The sequence below is a fragment of the Oncorhynchus mykiss genome, chromosome 3, assembly GCF_057628025.1.
Source record: "Oncorhynchus mykiss isolate SJ-2025 chromosome 3, ASM5762802v1, whole genome shotgun sequence".
Taxonomy (NCBI): Eukaryota; Metazoa; Chordata; class Actinopteri; order Salmoniformes; family Salmonidae; genus Oncorhynchus; species Oncorhynchus mykiss.
Window position 1 is genome coordinate 28,537,694 of NC_143024.1, and position 18,545 is coordinate 28,556,238.

At 43.3% G+C, this 18,545-nt stretch overlaps 1 protein-coding gene across 15 annotated transcripts in view; it reads right to left on the minus strand.

Moving 5' to 3' along the window:
- The window catches only part of LOC110503762 (adhesion G protein-coupled receptor B1), a 111,076-nt gene extending 93,346 nt beyond the window's left edge, over positions 1 to 17,730 (minus strand). For 13 of the 15 annotated variants that reach the window (XM_090230694.1, XM_036970575.2, XM_090230687.1 and 10 more), the window contains exons 1-2: positions 16,332 to 17,730; positions 6,616 to 6,739 (exon numbers count right to left, since the gene is read on the minus strand). The gene's annotated coding sequence lies outside the window, so the exon portion shown is untranslated. The remainder of the gene's footprint in view (positions 1 to 6,615; positions 6,740 to 16,331) is intronic. The other 2 variants (XM_090230688.1, XM_036970569.2) reach the window with 1 other exon arrangement.
- Positions 17,731 to 18,545: the final 815 nt, after the last annotated feature.

Genomic DNA, 18,545 nt, shown 5'->3' on the forward strand with positions numbered 1-18,545 from the left:
AGTGATGAAGACAAATGGAAGTCAGTAAAAGATCCAGAGATGACTGGGCCTTGAGTGTGATGACTAACCAGGCTTTTAAATATGATGGCTAGAATGATGGGGCTTTGAGAATGAGTAATAGGCTGATGGGTAAGCTTTATCATGGGCCCCTTAGGGACACTAGAGTATTAGAAAGTTAGAGAGACCAGAGGCCTGGGAATATAGACCGAGCCCAGAGAGACCAGAGGCCTGGGAAAAGAGACAGAGACTAGAGAGACCAGAAGCCTGGGAATAGAGACGGAGGCCAGGGAGACCAGAGGCCTGGGAATAGAGACCGATCCCAGAGAGACCAAAGGTCTGGGAAAAGAGTCAGAGACTAGAGAGACCAGAGGCCTGGGAATAGAGACCGATCCCAGAGAGACCAAAGGTCTGGGAAAAGAGACAGAGACTAGAGAGACCAGAGGCCTGGGAATAGAGACCGAGGCCAGAGAGACAAGAGGCCTGGGAATAGAGGGCACAATGAGGACACACAGAGCAGCCCTGTCCTATGGGACTCTCCACTCAGCTGGGGCGCCACAGGTCTGCGATTTTGTGTGTGCGTGTGTGCGTGTTTGTGTGTGTGTGGGCATGCATGCAGGCAGGCAGGCAGTAGAGGTTCCCAGTCCAGGACTGAAGGGCTCTACTGAGGCGGTCTCTTTCTCTCCTCCTCTTCCTTCATCACCATTCAGACGGGACCAGCTAACCACACTCTGCCATGAAGGCTGAAATATTTACCACTTTCTGTTTACCCACGACTACCCTGACTGACAAGACCACACCCCCTCAAGTTCACACCTTCTCTTCCCCATTAAACTCCATCCTTCTCTTTTTTTATTTTCCTGTCGTTTAACTTGCTGATGGCTCTGTCGGTCTGTCTCCCGCCAACAGCTGCGTCTTCCTGGAGCGCCTCATGCTCATTGTGTCGATAATGGGGTCTTTGAGTGACAGATTTTAATCCTGCCCTCCCCTAATTATATTTTCTCTCCCCCCGGTGTGTCGCCCGCTATCAAAATGTCACAGGCAGATTTACAAGTGCTGAGCTGCCAAACAAAGCTTATTTTAGTCCGGGGATCCCAGGGAGGGCCTGACATCCATGTACAGTATACTACAAATCAATGGCAGAATATTTACGACTGTCACCTGCAGCCTAACGATTGCAAACGGCTCACACACACACAAGCAAATAAATGAGCCCTTAACTAAAATAACTCACAGTGTGTCTGCATTTGCGTGTGCGTGCATGCGTGTGCGTGTGTGCGCGCATGTGTGCGTGCGTGTGATAGGAGAGTAAATAGAGAACATAGCCTACCTCATCTTCTGTCCTCTTCCTCTGTCCTTCTCTTTTAAGGCTTAGAACATGAGCTCTGGACAACCAATTGCCTAGATTTCCTTTCCCTCTCTTTCTCTCTCTCCCTCTTCTTCTCTCCCTTTCTTTCTCTCCCATTCCCTCTCCATTTCCCTCTCTTTCTCCATCTTTCTCCCTCTCCATCTCCTTCTCTCCCTCTCTTTCTCTCTCTCCATTTCCCTTTCCCTCTCTCCCCCTCTCTCTTTCTCTCCCTCCCTTTCCTTCTCTTCCTCTCTCTCCCATTCCCTCTCCATTTCCCTCTCCCTCTCTCCCCCTCTCTCTTTCTCTCCCTCCCTCTCCTTCTCTCCCTCTCTCTCCCATTCCCTCTCCATTTCCCTCTCCTTCTCTCCCCTCTCTCTTTCTCTCCCTCCCTCTCCTTCTATCCCTCTCTCTCCCATTCCCTCTCCATTTCCCTCTCCCTCTCTCCCCTCTCTCTTTCTCTCCCTCCCTCTCCCATTCCCTCCCCATTTCCCTCTCTGTCTTTTTCTATCCCTCTCACTCCATCCCCCTGTCTCTCTTTTACCATGCCAGAAGGATTTAGTGTGATATTTCTCATCAGCAAACTCAAAAAACCATGACATGGCTTTGGGGCACAATTACCCAAGTTAACAACTATTACTAAAGCTTCATCACAGTCCTCTCTCCCCAAGGGTTAGACCATAGATTCTGTATGGCTATACAGGCCCTTTGAGTAATATGCTTCTGATATCCCTGATTCCATATGTACCCAAAGGCTATGCACATCTACTCATATATACTGAAATACAATGTGCATCTTCCTGCACTAGGAATGGAATAGAGATCTTCCTGGCTTCATCCATATGTACCAAAATAAAATACATCTTCCATTTGTATCCAGCGGCAATGTACCTCTGTCTCTTATTCCATACAACCCCAGGGAGCTGGATGGTCATGTGGGAATGATAAGGGATGGGCTGCGGAGTAATTGTGTAAGTGTCTGTGGAGGGGGTGGTAGCACTAACACACACACACCTAGCTCTGGGGTGTATTTGTGGTGCCAGCTCTGGCCCTGGCAGAGCTCCATGGTGAATATGGCTGATTACACTGCCTTGACAAGCCTGGTGAGAGGATGCCCACTGTATGTGTTTGTGTGTGTCTGTGTATGTTCGTGTGTGTGTGTGTGTGTGTGTATTTGTGAGTGTGTGTGTGTGTGTGTGTGTGGGTGTGTGTGTGTGTGCATTCCCACTGCCAGACAGAGACCTTTACCACTCTGCATCACCACACCCTGACCCCACTGCCACTAAACAACACCATGTACAGGACTAGCTGTTCTTCCTTCAAACCTTCCAGTTCTACCCTCTATTACTCCAGTCATGTAATAGAATAGCAAGGTTGTCGTAGCAGCATGGGACGCAATGCCTTTCCCAAAACACAAATACTGAACGCAATAGATGACAGAAAACCGAAAATATGCATCAGGAGCGTATGCAAATAACCTTCAATTTCGTTTTTTGTGTGGATAACAGACCAGTTATTGACTCTGTACACCACATGGCTGTGCAGATAATCCAGTGACACTATCAGTCTGCCCACGTCCCTCTCCCTCCATCCCTCTCACTCGCCCATCCCTCTTTCCATCCCTCCACATCTACTTCTTTACTTACGCCCATCTGCAGCCATCACTCCCACTACCCCCTATATCCACATGATCCAATCATCCCACAGAGGAATACTCAGCCTCAGTATCCTCAGACCACTGGCAATAATCCAGAGAGGGTCTGAGGAAAGTTAGGGAGATAGAGAGGGAGGGAAAGATAAGAGGGACAAGCACACTGTCTGAGCAGTGACCGAGGCTATCACTGTCAAACACTCCACACTGACCCAGCCCATCCATCAACACTGTCCTCCACAGAGACACAGAGAGGGGCACGGAGGGAAGGGGGGAGAGGAGGGGAGAAGAGAGGAGGGGAGAGGAGGGGAGAGGAGGAAAGGAGACACTACATTTCTAATGATTTACCAAACACACAAAGACAATGTCCTAAATGCCACACAACCCTATTCACTATATAGGGACACTGAAGAGCAACCAAACTACACAACATGCCCAGTAGGCCTACACCCACAGTCTACAGTCCACACTCTCAGCTGTAGCTAGCGTCGTCTAAAACAAAAGAAACATGTTGGACTAAATGGAACGGAACGTTTGAGGTCACAGACAAACATGCTTCATTTCACAAGAACTCTTCTACAGTAGCTGACTATGGCAGACTGGACAGTCAGCACTTCTGAACCAGATGTTGTCGCACAAACGCAGTATGTAGTAAACATATTAACTAGTGGAAGACAAACGCAGTATGTAGTAAACATATTAACTAGTGGAAGACAAACGCAGTATGTAGTAAACATATTAACTAGTGGAAGACAAACGCAGTATGTAGTAAACATATTAACTAGTGGAAGACAAACGCAGTATGTAGTAAACATATTAACTAGTGGAAGACAAACGCAGTATGTAGTAAACATATTAACTAGTGGAAGACAAACGCAGTATGTAGTAAACATATTAACTAGTGGAAGACAAACGCAGTATGTAGTAAACATATTAACTAATGGAAGACAAACGCAGTATGTAGTAAACATATTAACTAGTGGAAGACAAACGCAGTATGTAGTAAACATATTAACTAGTGGAAGACAAACGCAGTATGTAGTAAACATATTAACTAGTGGAAGACAAACGCAGTATGTAGTAAACATATTAACTAGTGGAAGACAAACGCAGTATGTAGTAAACATATTAACTATTGGAAGACAAATGACTAACAGATGTACTCTGGACCCGATACGGCCGTTTGGTTGGGACTGCTTTTTATTCCTTATTTTATGATAATGACAATCCTTCCGCAGCTGAGCGCTAGCTAACATCTGTTCGGAAAATCTAGAATAGGAGAGTGGGGATGGGAGATGCATGGGTCTATGATTATAGGAGATTACTGCAAGACTTTCAGTGTTGCCTGCATAAACTTGCATAAACACATGAGGAATGAAAAGAAAACCACTGCTGTGATCATCGAATGGTGCAAACTCCAGATTATACAGACCAGACGCAACAATAGCAGCTAAGCATCTGATTTTTCTAAGCACAGCACATTTACACAGCATGATACCCATCTCGTAGAACAGTCGTCTGTAAAACCATGCAGAGCAGCACCTTACTTATTGACAACATTAAATTAACAAACAGATTCCCACTTTGGGGTTCAATAAACTACTGTGTCCATTGAAACTGAAACTGTATATTTTTTCAGGATAGAATATAGAAGATCTACAGAGAATAAGGTCAAAAACAATACATATGGCTGTCAGTGCCCCTCACTAATGTAGAGTGTATGATGCCCAAATGACACCCAACATACAAAAACAGCACCCAACCCTCAGGACAGCCCTGTCAAGAAATATATATATATATACATATATATATATATATATATATATATATATATACATACAGTGCATTCAGAAAGTATTCAGACTCCTATACTTTAATCCACATTTTTTTTATATTACGTTGATTAAATAAATGATTTCCCTCATCAATCTACACAAAATACCCCAAAATGACAAAACAAAAACATTTTTTTTGTGTGGCACAAACAGAACCTATTAACATACCTTATTTACATCAGTATTCAGACGTAGAAGATCATAACATACTATGTCACACGATCAGACATTTATGCTAATTCAACTTTATCTATATCAACTCTTTATTTCCACTTAAAATCTTCTTATTTTTGTTGCCTTTTGTCTGTATACTGCAATTAAGCTTTCAGCTGTGAATGTGTACAAGCTCAAATAAACCTTACTACATCCTTATCTTCTCTTTTCTGTCGCAACATGTGGAATTAAGTATGATTCTGAATGCTACCACTGAGTGTTATAATTCCAATATGGACTAGCTTAACCCTCCTGCATTGTTCCAGTCGAATTGAACCGATTTACAAGTTTTCTCTCTGAAAATGTAGTTCATTTGATATGATTGTCATAAGGTTCCATGACTTTGTCCACACAGGGCATCTGAACACACCAAATATACTTAGGTGATTTCCATTAAATTTGGGGTGTTTTATTTAAATTTTGTACACCTGTGGTGTTCCTGGTCAAAAATGACCGGTCATTAGAAATGAATTAGTGAGACTACAATTAGTGTATAAAATTGAGTTCAGACATATGCCCATTCATCAGACGGACACACTTCCTCTCCCAGACTCCCACATGCATGTGTGTTTAGCACACACACACACACACACACACACACACACACACACACACACACACACACACACACCTCACTCCCCTTCTTGGCTTCCATGGCAACCCCCACGGGAACCTTTCCCCAATAGAATCTTTCCCCCATGGGAACCGCACCTGTTGGCATTCTTACAAACAATCGCAACATTGTTTCAATAATATATAGAACTTTTCTAGCAGCTCTGGTAAATTAAGCTTTTTTGAAGCCTTGCTCATAATTAATTCTGTGGCAGCACGATGACCAAACGATATACTGTATGTGAGGCTCTAGATCATATCTTTGATCATGACACTGGTGAGGAGGAGAGAGGCCAGGAAACTGACAGTGAAGATTCATTAGAGGAGGAAGTGTCAGAAGTTGAAGACAACACAGAATATGATCCAGACCAAGAGACAGTGATGAAGAACATTCCAGTGATGAGGAAGAGGGCCCTGCTGAGGTTGTTGTTACAATCCAGTGATGAGGAAGAGGGCCCTGCTGAGGTTGTTGTTACATTCGGTCAAATAATGGGAATATGTCCTGGTTTTCATCCACCCCTGAGAGGAGAGGTCGGCTGTCGGCTGAAAATGTTTTCAGGATGACGCCAGGCCCAACGAGATACGCCATATCCCGGGTTGATGACATAAAATCCTGACACTATTTAAACATTTGAAATGGTTTCAAAACTAATCTCCTTGTCAAAATTGGACACAAAGTAGTCTGTTATGAATAGCACAGTATTTACTCAAAAAACGAGTTGTATGAACTCAGGTCAATGAGGCCTACAGGCAATAAATAGGAAATAGAAGTTCAAAACTTGTAATGTTTACAATAACTTAAGTTTATAAAAAGATCTAACACAACATTAGGTGATAATATATGTATTATTATGGATTTATAATCAGCTATAATGGGGTGGTCATTTTAGACCGGGAACTAATGAACATGAAACGAACACAACAGGAGGGTTAAAACACCTGTAGCCTATAAAAATACTCACTTTTAGGGTTGCAAAATTCCTGGAACTTTCAATAAATTCCCTGGTTTCCCAGAAATCCTGGTTGGAGGACTCCGGACTTCCTGGTTATTCCCTCCTGATACCGGGAAACCTCCATCTGGGATTTCTGAAGAAAAAGGGAATTTAATGAAGGTTCTAGGAATTTTGCAACCCTACTCACTTTCAAGTCCATTATCAAATTAATCCACCACTTTATCAAAGTGAGGTAGATTACATGCCATCTTCCAAACAATACACAACAGCTTTCAGCAATTTTTTTTAATGATACAGCTTTCAGCATATTAATGAATTTAATGATTTTAATGATACCATGTTGCTCAGGCAACCAATTAGTGTGGAGAATAGAGGTAACTCTGACGAGTTCCTGTGTTTACACTAGGCTAACTAACTCATAGAGGAATCAGAGGGGATTGAATGGAGACTCACTGAGATGTGGTATCTGATACAGATGATGATCTATGGGACTTGAGATCAAAGCACAACCATGCCTTGTTCTCATCAGGGAGTATACAGACAGACTGGGGAGAAATCATTGGTTCCAACAACCTGTCTTTTATCATTGGGTTTTCTAAGCATATTTACACAGCATGATACCCATCCCGTTGAACAGTCGCCTGTAAAACCATGCAGAGCAGCACCTTACTTACTGACAACATTAACTAAACAAACACTATGTGGATCAATAAACTACTGTGTCCATTGAAACTGAAACGGTATACATTTTCAGAATAGAATATAGAAAATCTACAGAGAACAATGTCAAAGACAATACCAAAGAGGGGTTGGCGGGTGGTGGGGGGTGGGACACAATGCAGATAGTCTGGGTAGCTAATGTGCAGGGGCACCGGTTAGTCGGGCTAATTGAGGTAGTATGTAAATGAATGTACTGTAAAGTTAAAGTGACTATGCATATATGATAAACAGAGTAGCAACAGCATAAAAGAGGGGTTGGGGGGGTACAATGCAAATAGTCCGGGTAGCCATTTGATTACCTGTTCAGGAGTCTTATGGCTTGGGGATAAAAACAGTTGAGAAGCCTTTTGGTCCAAGACTTTGTGCTCCGATACCGCTTGCCATGCGGTAATAGAGAGAACAGTCTATGACTGGGGTGGCTGGGGTCCTTGACAATTTTTAGGGCCTCCCTCTGGCATCGTCTGATGTAGAGGTCCTGGATGGCAGGCAGCTTAGCCCCAGTGAAGTACAGTACTGGGCCATACGCAGTACCCTCTGTAGTGCCTTGCGGTCAGAGGCCGAGCAGTTGCTGTCCCAGGCAGTGATGCAACCAGTCAGGATGTTCTTGATGTTGCAGCTGTAGAACATTTTGAGGATCTGAGGATCCATGACAAATCTTTTTAGTTTCCTGAGGGGGAATAGGCTTTGTTGTGCCCTCTTCACGACTGTTTTGGTGTGTTTGGACAATTCTAGTTTGTTGGTGATGTGGATACCAAGGACTCAACCTGCTCCACTACAGCCCTGTCGATGAGAATGGGGGCATGCTCAGTCCTCCTTTTCCTGTAGTCCACAATCATCTCCTTGATCTTGATCACATTGAAGGATAGGTTGTTATTCTGGCAACACCCGGCCTGGTCTCTGACCTCCTCCCTATAGACTGTCTCATCGTTGTCTGTGATCAGGCCTACCACTGTTGTGTCATCTGCAAACTTAATGATGGTGTTGGAGTTGTTTCTGGCCATACAGTCGTGGGTGAAAAGGGAGTACAGGAGGAGACTGAGCACACACCCCTGAGGGGCTCCAGTGTTGAGGATCAGCGGGGCGGATGTGTTGCTACCTTCGCTCACCACCTGGGGGCGGCCCGTCAGGAAGTCCAGGATCCAGTTGCAGAGGGAGGTGTTTAGTCCCAGAATCCTTAGCTTAGTGATGAGCTTTGAGGGTACTATGGTGTTGAATGCTGAGCTGTAGTCAATGAATAGCATTCTCAAGTAGGCGTTCCTTTTGTCCAAGTGGGAAAGGGTAGTGTGGAGTGCAATAGAGATGGCATCATCTGTGGATCTGTTTGCAAATTGGAGTGGGTCTAGGGTTTCTGGGATAATGGCTTTAATGTGAGCCATTACCAGCCTTTCAAAGCACTTCATGGCTACGGACGTGAGTGCTACTGGTCTGTCGTCATTTAGGCAGATTGCCTTAGTGTTCTTGGGCACAGGGACGATGGTGGTCTGCTTGAAACATGTTGGTATTACAGATTCAATCAGGGACATGTTGAATATGTCAGTGAAGACACCTGCTTGTTGATCAGCACATGCCCGGAGCACACGTCCTGGTAATCCGTCTTGCCCCGCGGCCAAGGGAATGTTGACCTGTTTATTGGTCTTATTCACGTCGGCTACGGAGAGCATGATTACACAGTCGTCCGGAACAGCTGATGCTCTCATGCATGCCTCAGTGATGCTTGCCTCGAAGCGAGCATAGAAGTGATTTAGCTCATCTGGTAGGCTCGTGTCACTGGGCAGCTCGCGGCTGTGCTTCCCATTGAAGTCTGTAATAGTTTGCAAGCCCTGCCACATAAGACGAGTGTTGGAGCCGGTGTAGTATGATTCAATCTTAACCCTGTATTGGTGCTTTGCCTGTTTGATGGTTCGTCGGAGGCCATAGCGGGATTTATTATAAGATTCCAGGTTAGAGTCCTGCACCTTGAAAGCGGCAGCTCTACCCTTTAGCTCAGTGCGAATATTGCCTGTAATCCATGGCTTCTGGTTGGGGTATGTACATACAGTCACTGTGGGGACAACGTCCTCGATGCAATTGCTGATAAAGCCAGTGACTGATGTGATGTACTCCTCAATGCCATCGGAAGAATCCCGGATCATGTTCCAGTCTGTGCTAACAAAACATTCCTGTAGTTTAGCATCTGCTTCTCTGACCACTTTTTTATAGACCAAGTCACTGGTGCTTCCTGCTTAAATTTTTTCTTGTAAGCAGGAATCAGGAGGATAGAATTGTGGTCTGATTTACCAAATGGAGGGCGAGGGAAAACATTGTATGCATCTCTGTGTGTGGAGTACAGGTGATCTAGAATTTTTTTCCCTCTTGTTGCACATTTAACATGTTGATAGAAATTAGGGAGAAATTATTTAAGTTTCCATGCATTAAACTCCCTGGCCACTAGGAGTGCCGCCTCTGGGTGAGCGGTTTCCTGTTTGCTTATTCCCTTATACAGCTGACTGCGTGTCTTAGTGCCAGCATCCCGTCTGTGGTGGTAAATTAACAAAAAGTATGGATGAAAACTGTCTCAGCAAATAGTGTGGTCTACAGTTTATCATAAGATACTCTACTTCAGGCGAGAAAAATCTAGAGACTTCCTTAGATTTCGTGCACCAGCTGTTGTTTACAAATATGCACAGTTCTACCCTCCTCGTCTTACCAGAGTGTGCTGTTCTGTCTTGCCGGTGCAGCGTATATCCCGCTAGCTGAATATCCATGTCATCATTCAGCCACGATTCCGTGAAACATAAGGTGTTACAGTTTCTGGTAGGATATTCGTGATTGTACCTCGTCTAATTTATTGTCCAGTGATTGCACGTTGGTAAGTAATATTGATGGTAAGGGCAGCTTTCCCACTCGTCGTCTGTGGATCCTTACGAGGCACCCCGCCCTGTGTCCTCTATACCTGCGTCTCTTTCCCTTGCCAATGACAGGGATGTTGGCCTTGTCGGGTGTCTGAAGTACATCCTGTGTCCTGCTTGTTGAAGAAAAAAAATATTTGTCTAATCCAAGGTGAGTGATCGCTGTCCTGATATCCAGAAGCTCTTTTTTTGCCATAAGATATGGTGGCAGAAACATTATGTACAAAATAAGTTACAGATAACACGTAAAAAAAAACTTTCTTCCGGCGCCATTTTACCCTATCAATATTAAGACATAGAACATCATAACATACTATGTCACACGATCAGACATTTATGCTAATTCAACTTTATCTATATCAACTCTTTATTTCCCCTTAAAATATTCTTATTTTTGTTTCCTTTTGTCTGTATACTGTAATTCAGCTTTCAGCTGTGAATGTGTACAAGCTCAAATAAACCTTACTACATCCTTATCTTCTCTTTTCTGTTGCAACATGTGGAATTAAGTATGATTCTGAATGCTACCATTCAGTGTTATAATTCCAATATGGACTATCTTAAAACACCCTTACCCTATAATAATACTCACTTTTGGGGTTGAAAAATTCCAGAAACCTTCAAGGAATTCCCTCCGTCTAGGATGTTGGGAAAACCAGGGAGTTTATTGAAGGTTCTAGGAATTTTGCAACCCTACTCACTACTCAAAAATAAAAACAGATTATTTGATCCTATGTACAACAGCTTTCAGCATTTTGACATTTTGTAATGATACAGCTTTCAGCATTTGAATGATTTTAATGATACCATGTTGCTCAGGCAACCAATTAGTGTGGAGAATGGAGGTAACTCTGAGTTCCTTTGTTTACACTAGGCTAACTAACTCATAGAGGAATCAGAGGGGATTGAATGGAGACTCACTGAGATGTGGTATCTGATACAGATGATGATCTAAGGGACTTGAGATCAAAGCACAACCATGCCTTGTTCTCATCAGGGAGTATACAGACAGACTGGGGAGAAATGATTGGATCCAACAACCTGTCTTTTGTCATTGGGTTTTGTAAACAAAATGTAAGCTAATAAGAATTAATATTTATTTTTCAGAAAAAAAAACAACCAACATGAACAAACAGAATTGCAATCTGTATATTGAAATTTAAATTGAAATGTACCTCTAACATAGACACAGTAGCCACATATCCTGTAAAACCACAATTTGTGAAATAGTTGTATCAAAAAATGCATTCAAATTTAATCTTAAACAGTCCACATCAACATAAAGCTAAAATAGAAAGCTAAAATACAGATAGCTGAATGTAAAAAACCCATCCAATAGAAGTTACATTCTGGGCTGTTCTCTACCCCAACAGAAGGTCACAACCCCTGAAAGAAAACGGTGGAGGAAGCAGAAAGACAGCCATCTGTGAGTTCTACGCCAGAGCATCTGTGTACAGTGTGTGTGTGTGTGTGTGTGTGTGTGTGTGTGTGTGTGTGTGTGTGTGTGTGTGTGTGTGTGTGTGTGTGTGTGTGTGTGTGTGTGTGTGTGTGTGTGTGTGTGTGAGAGAGAGAGAGAGAGAGAGAGAGAGAGAGAGAGAGCGAGAGAGAAGGAGAGAAGGAGAGAAAGAGGGAGCATGCCTGTGTCTGTCTCTGTGTTTCTAATTTCTGTGTCATTTCTCTCCTTCAAACCCTATACTTTGGCTTACATGCCTGCTTGTTGGTGCATGCTACAACTTTACTTTGACTTTATTTGACATTACAATGATTCACACTCACAGCAAACCTTAACAGACACACAAACTTGTTGCCAGTAGTCTATAACTTAGTCTAAAAAATATTTTCTAACAAAGCATCACATTGCATTGTAGGGATACAATGATGCATGGCTCAAGTGTACAGTACATTACAGTATTAGTATTAGTATTAGTATTAGTATTACACATGCACATTCAGTATGGGTACACGCACACACACACACCCACACCCACACAAGCACACACACACACATACACACACGTCCTTTATCTTACCAGACCCCCTTGATCTTTAACAACTCCCAATGTAATTAAAACACACCAGAAATGCAGACAGACAGAAGTAGCAGAAAGGTGTGAGGGTGTTTCTCCCTACACACACACACACACACACACACACACACACACACACCTATAAGAGATGTGAAGGTGTTTCTCTTCTACCTCATTCCCTTCTCACCCCCATTGAACACCCAGGATAAAAATAACAGGCAAAAGAACTCTTGCTAATTCAATACCATGTCTTACTACCATGCAGTTCAGAGCCTGTTTTATCAGCTGTAGAAGAGCATGAAAGAGAAAGTGAGATCCACTCCATTAAAAAACAAAAACATTCCTTGGCATACAGTTTATAACAAACTTACTTCACTTTTCCTCTGAGCTCATATTGCTTCAATATATATGAATGTTTTGCTCCAAAACACACTACAAGCCCAGTGATGTGCCAACTGAAGACTCTATCCTTGCGTGATGGAGAGCTAGCATCAGAGAAGGCTAAATGTTTAATGAGAAAACCTTACGACTGCTTCACACAACAGGCCCAAACACGAAAACACAAACAAGCATGACTGTCTCAAAGGATGGATATCATCACTCTGTGTGATGTTGTGTTGATGGTCAGAGTTAGTGAGCCTCGTTGGTCAGTGTCATAGTGTAACGGGTGGACTTTGTAGCTGTTGCCTGCCCTCGCCCTGAGTTCCCCTCCCTGGCCCTGCATCCTCACAATGCATGTTGGCAAGGCCTCATCACCCAGCAACCCTAGGCCCTATTGTAGACACTAATTAGGCGAGCCAATGGACAGGCATGATCTGGGCAGCAACCTCCAAGTGTACAATGCTTGTGGCGATGGAACTCTCCACTGTCCTGTCATTAAACCATTACCACCAACATTAAAGAGGAGGGAGATTTGTGATCCTCTCTAGGGTGTCTATCTTTGTCTGTGTGTGCGTGAATTGCGTGCGCCTGTGCTTTTGATGATACCATGTTGCTCAGGCAACCAATTAGAGTGGAGAATGTGTGTGTTGGTAGATGTGCATGCATGTGCCTGTGTTTGTGTCTGTTGTGGATGCATGTCTTTTTTTGTGTTTGCTCAGTCTGCTCAAGGGTGACTGATAGCTGTGTACTTACTCCAAAGCATGGTGTGTGTGTGCGTGTGTGTGCGTGTGTGTGTGTGTGTGTGTGTGTGTGTGTGTGTGTGTGTGTGTGTGTGTGTGACAGACAAAGAGAGCAGAATGTCTGTCTCCATCATAAACACTCTCTCTATGGTCCCTCGCTCTCTCGCTTGCCTTTAATCCACCTTTTATCTTTCTCTTTCATCCCCTCCCGTCTCTCCTCTATTTCAATCCCTATGTCTCTGTTTCTTCATCCCTCTCTTGTCTGTATCCCACCGTGTGTTTTCCATTTCAGGTTGCGTGTGGTGGCTCTGAGGTTTAGACACACCAGGTTTATTTAATGCTAAGGGCCTGAGTGCTGTGCTTGCTCAGCCCGGTCTGTCCGTTACTCAAAGATTGGGGCGAAAGGGTAGCTTAGTGGTTAGAGCGTTGGACTAGCAATTGAAAGGTTGCCGGTTCGAATCCCTGAGCTGACAAGGTACAAATCTGTCGTTCTGCCCCTGAACAAGGCAGTTAACCCACTGTTCCTAGGCTGTCATTGAAAATAAGAATTTGTTCTTAACTTACCTGCCTAGTTAAATGAAGGTAAAAAAATCACTGTGTCTTCTAAAAGACTCATAGTAGGCTAATATCAGTGGCTGCAGGGTGTGTGTGGCCAGTCCTACTCTTACAGGCCTTTGACCAGACACTACCTGATTTACCTGAATCCCTTGAAAGTGGTGTGGTAGTCCTAATATAATGTAGAGGTGAATGGTGAGGCAAGGACAGGCATCAAGATGTGTCATTACTAGACTACTAGCCCAAAGATTTACTCCATATTGTTACAACTGAAAAATAATAGGAACGTGTATGAAATATTAATGCTTTGTTCAACAGGGCCTTTCATGCATCTTGGATCTTCACCTCTTGATGTATCTCACACCTTTACTGCTATTTAAAACACGGGAGCAACAGGGGTAGGCTACACGGGTCTTTACACCGACATAACTTGCTCGGTTTCACCGAGGAGATCCCGTGAGAACCCCCACCCGGTGCTCAGGAATCATTTCTGGCGCTGCAATGCTCTGTTAGTCCCGTCTCCCCCGCGGAGTGGATTGAGTGTCTGTAGACTCCCCCCTACCGTAAGAAGACGGAACTTCCTGCTTAACTCTTATCCTTAACCCCCAAAGCCATGCGCAAATATTTTCAGACATCTGTCTCTAAATGTAACGCCAATTCTCAGTCTCAATCACTTTAACCTATGATCTATTTAATGTCACACAAACACACACGCACGCACGCACGTACGCACACACACATACACACACACACACACACATTCGCTCTGTTCTTAAAGATACCTCCATTCAGCAAAGCACCGGGCGAACTGAACCGAATAGTTCTCTCAGCTCCTGCAAATAGTCTTCTCCCCGCCTCTGTCTTTTCGATCACTCTGCTGTTGAACGCTTCATTTAGCCCTACACACAGGGAGGGAGACTTGGTCCGGAGATATTTAGCCATACACACAGGGAGGGAGACTTGTTCCGGAGACATTTAGCCATACACACAGGGAGGGAGACTTGGTCCAGAAACATTTAACGTTCACTTGAGTCAAGGGGTGGAAATGGGGGACAGTTTCACCAGAAGCGGTTAGGTGAAAATATTAGAACCATCCTATTTCCCTATAGGGGAGGATTTTGTTGTATTATTTATGCCAACCATACGAGCCATTTAGGACTAGGGGAAACACTGTATTGATACATACGCTTCAGTTGCACATCACACGCTCGCCCCAAAGTGTTCAGTGACTACTGATCCACAAAGCAGAGAGAGCATGACTGCGTTACCAACATGTAGAATCACAATGTATCACATTTTCACTGCAAGCCACGTCGCTATAAATTATGGCCACAAAAATCAACACAGGCTGAATAACTTAAAACATCAGCAAGTTATTTGATTCTGCATTTAGGGATAGGATAGCCTAAATGTTATAATAAATGATGTGCTACTAAGTAAGGACTATTGAACATGTGAGTAAACAAAGAAAATGTGGAGTTTAAAAGTGGAGTAGAGTTCTGAAAGAATGCATTTTTCACGACATGGAGAGCTACATGTCTATCGAAGTGCAGCTACTTCCAAACGCAGAGACAAGGGAACGCGGGTAGAAGGGAAAAAATAGCCACTGAGGTATTCCTTGCATGGACAAACAAGTCAGATAATAACAGAAATCTAGAGAAACAATCAATATGCACAACAAAGGCATCTCCGAAAACATATTTTTTTTAAATCCATGTTTGTATCCCGGAAGGTCCCTTTGAGTTCATCAAAACACAAATACCAGGGTTTGGTTAAACCCATGAAATCACAGTAGATATTCGTTGTGGTGACTTTGCTATCCAGTTTGTCAGAGATAGTGGATAGGTACCTTGGACAGCGACTAGCCTACTAGAGCCCGCCGCCGCCGCGAGGGCGCTAGGAGTTGGGCGCGCTGTGATTCCCTGAGCGCGTCTGTTTGACATGTTGATGCTGACTAAATCCACACCGGGACCACTAAAAGCTACTCGGAGCGAATTCATCTGGCCCTATTCTCCATTTCCAAAGTTGTACAGCTTATAGTAATCGAATTGAGATGGACCAGAACGGAAAGAAGAGCAATGCCCAGTGGGTTTAGAAGAAGTTGATGTGATGAGTGACGGATATTTTCTCTCTCCCTTGCCTGCCTGAAACTGCCGACTAGCGCCTCGGCTTTGCTGCTAGTCTGTCATCAACGACAATTATCCTAAAAGCATGGTGCTGCAAAATGAATTCACTAAATATGTTATCAAACACAAATGTTAAATTCTTAAAAACACCATTGCCTCAAGGGAAGATACGAGAAGCATAGGTCTCATGTTGGATGAATATAACACTATGATATTGACATAGCACATGAAAGTAACAATAACGCGTTACTTTGAGGTGTCTATATATTAAATGCAACTAATATTTACCTTGAAAAAGTTAACAATTCCATTGAAGCGTATCTTCCGTGTTCCAAGCTCAAACGCTTTCGAGGGACAATCAACAATTCCACAAGCTTGATTAAAATAAGTTCGTTGTACTTATTATTTCAAGAATGTGTAGCCGATGTATAGCCGAATGCAGATATTTTGATGAAATTAACAAGTCTGAGAAGACTTGCAATTCAAAACTGCGTTATTCCGAAGTTCCATTGAGTAAAATGAATACAAATCCAGTCCATGTAGCTTTTAACAGTATGTCGATCCAAATTCAAAGGTCCCCCTGTTTCTGAAGAGATGCTCTCAAAATCTATATTTTTAAATCCCCATTTATGGTAGAAGCCTTGTCATCAAGTTATTCTCAAATTTCGCTGGCTTCGATCGACACAGGCGCCAGGTGAAGTGAAGGTCTAACAAAGCGTAAAATCAGGATAGCTCCTGGTATTTTGTCTTGATTCCAGTGCGCGCGTTAAAGGCAGCACCCATCGTTCATCCCAGTTTTGGAGTGTCCTTGCGGGTGTGTCTGCTGTCCGGGAGCTGGACTTGGTTTTCGTCTTTGAAGCCCTGGGATTCGTCACAAACGCATATACCCAGAAGCCCCCCCTCCCCCTTCTGGAGATGGAGTCGTAGCAATTCGTGGGTGACACACCGAAGTGAATAAGCCACAGCAAAGAGAGCTGGGGTGAGACGTATGCTAGAGAATGCAAGAGAGAGAAGAGAGAGGTGCACGAAGGGATTTTGTTTATGTCGAGAGTGTGCCTTTCTTGATCAACTGTGTTTTGTAGATGTATAGAAATATTATTTACAAAGCAATATCTATTCAAGACATGATTAAGTTCTTGCTGCTTTTTAATATATTGGAATTCGCCTATATGTTTAGTAAAATCATGTTATGTAGCGTAAATAACAACTGTTTAGATGCTTGGATGCAATTACGCATGGCATTTCAAACGATGATTATTTCCTTACGAAGGTAATGGTGTCTTGTCTAAAGTAGCCAATGTGATGCAACTATAGTTGAATCTGAATTGAAGATACAGTGAGTGTCTACACACCAACATCAAGTGCTCATATGCGTAATAAAAAAACATACACTCCCTAACTAAGTTCCAAATGCTAGTACTAGTTAAGCTGCACGTGCTATAGCCTACACTTGCCAAATGGCACATTTAGTCGCTCCCTTGTTCGAGCTGTTCCGAGTAGCCTTTACGTCTGCTACGTTAGGTTATGAGTAGCCTAGCGACGGAAAGTGACTCAGATGTAGGCTATATGTATCCAACCAGATTTTGCGCAGACTATTGTCTAATATCCGGATCAGTGGTCGGAAAATAGACTAGCCAATACTTGTAGCTCAAATGGGAGATTCCATTTCTCGAGGCATCCCATGGCTCTCCCAGCGTGCCTCCAAGTGGGTGGACTTTAAAAAAAATTATGCATAGGAGGTTCGCTGTTTTAAGAGGGCGTGGTTGGGAAGCTTTGAATAGATTCATTCTGGTCCAATAACACACATCAGCCGTTTGAGTAGCTTACATCCATCCAGTAAATTACAGGAAGTTTAGGCTATTTATATCTAATTTACAATATTTCTAGAGTGCTTTGTTGACATCCAGAGGCTTATTATATTCATATTAAACATATGTACCCCATGTCCCTATACAAATGCACAATTACCACTGGTTTGACATTCCCCTGTATGATAGCTATTGACAAGAGGTTCTGTCATCATTTACATTTTACATTTTTGTCATTTAGCCAATGCTCATATCCAGAGCGACTTACAGTTAGTGCAGTCATCTTAAGATAGCTAGGTGGGACAACTACATATCACAGTAATAGTACGTTTTCTTCAATAAAGTAGCAAAGTCAGAGCTAGTAAGAGGGAAAAGAGTCAAGTGCCAGTGTTAGTTCACAACATGTTTTTGTGGGGGTGAGGACAGGGTGCTGAGAGGTGCTTTGGGATAATTTAAGATACTCTTTGAAGAGGTAGGGTTTCAGATATTTTCTGAAAATGTGCAGGGAAAAAAGCTGTTCTAGCTTCAGGGGAAAGCTGGTTCCACCATTGGGGTGCCAGGACAGAGAAGAGCTTGGACTGTGTTAAGTGGGAGTTGCCCTCCTGTAGGGGTGGAAGGGCAAATAAATTAGAGGTGGAAAAATGGAGTACTCAGGTTGGGTGTAGGGTTTGAGCATAGCCTGAAGGTAGGGAGG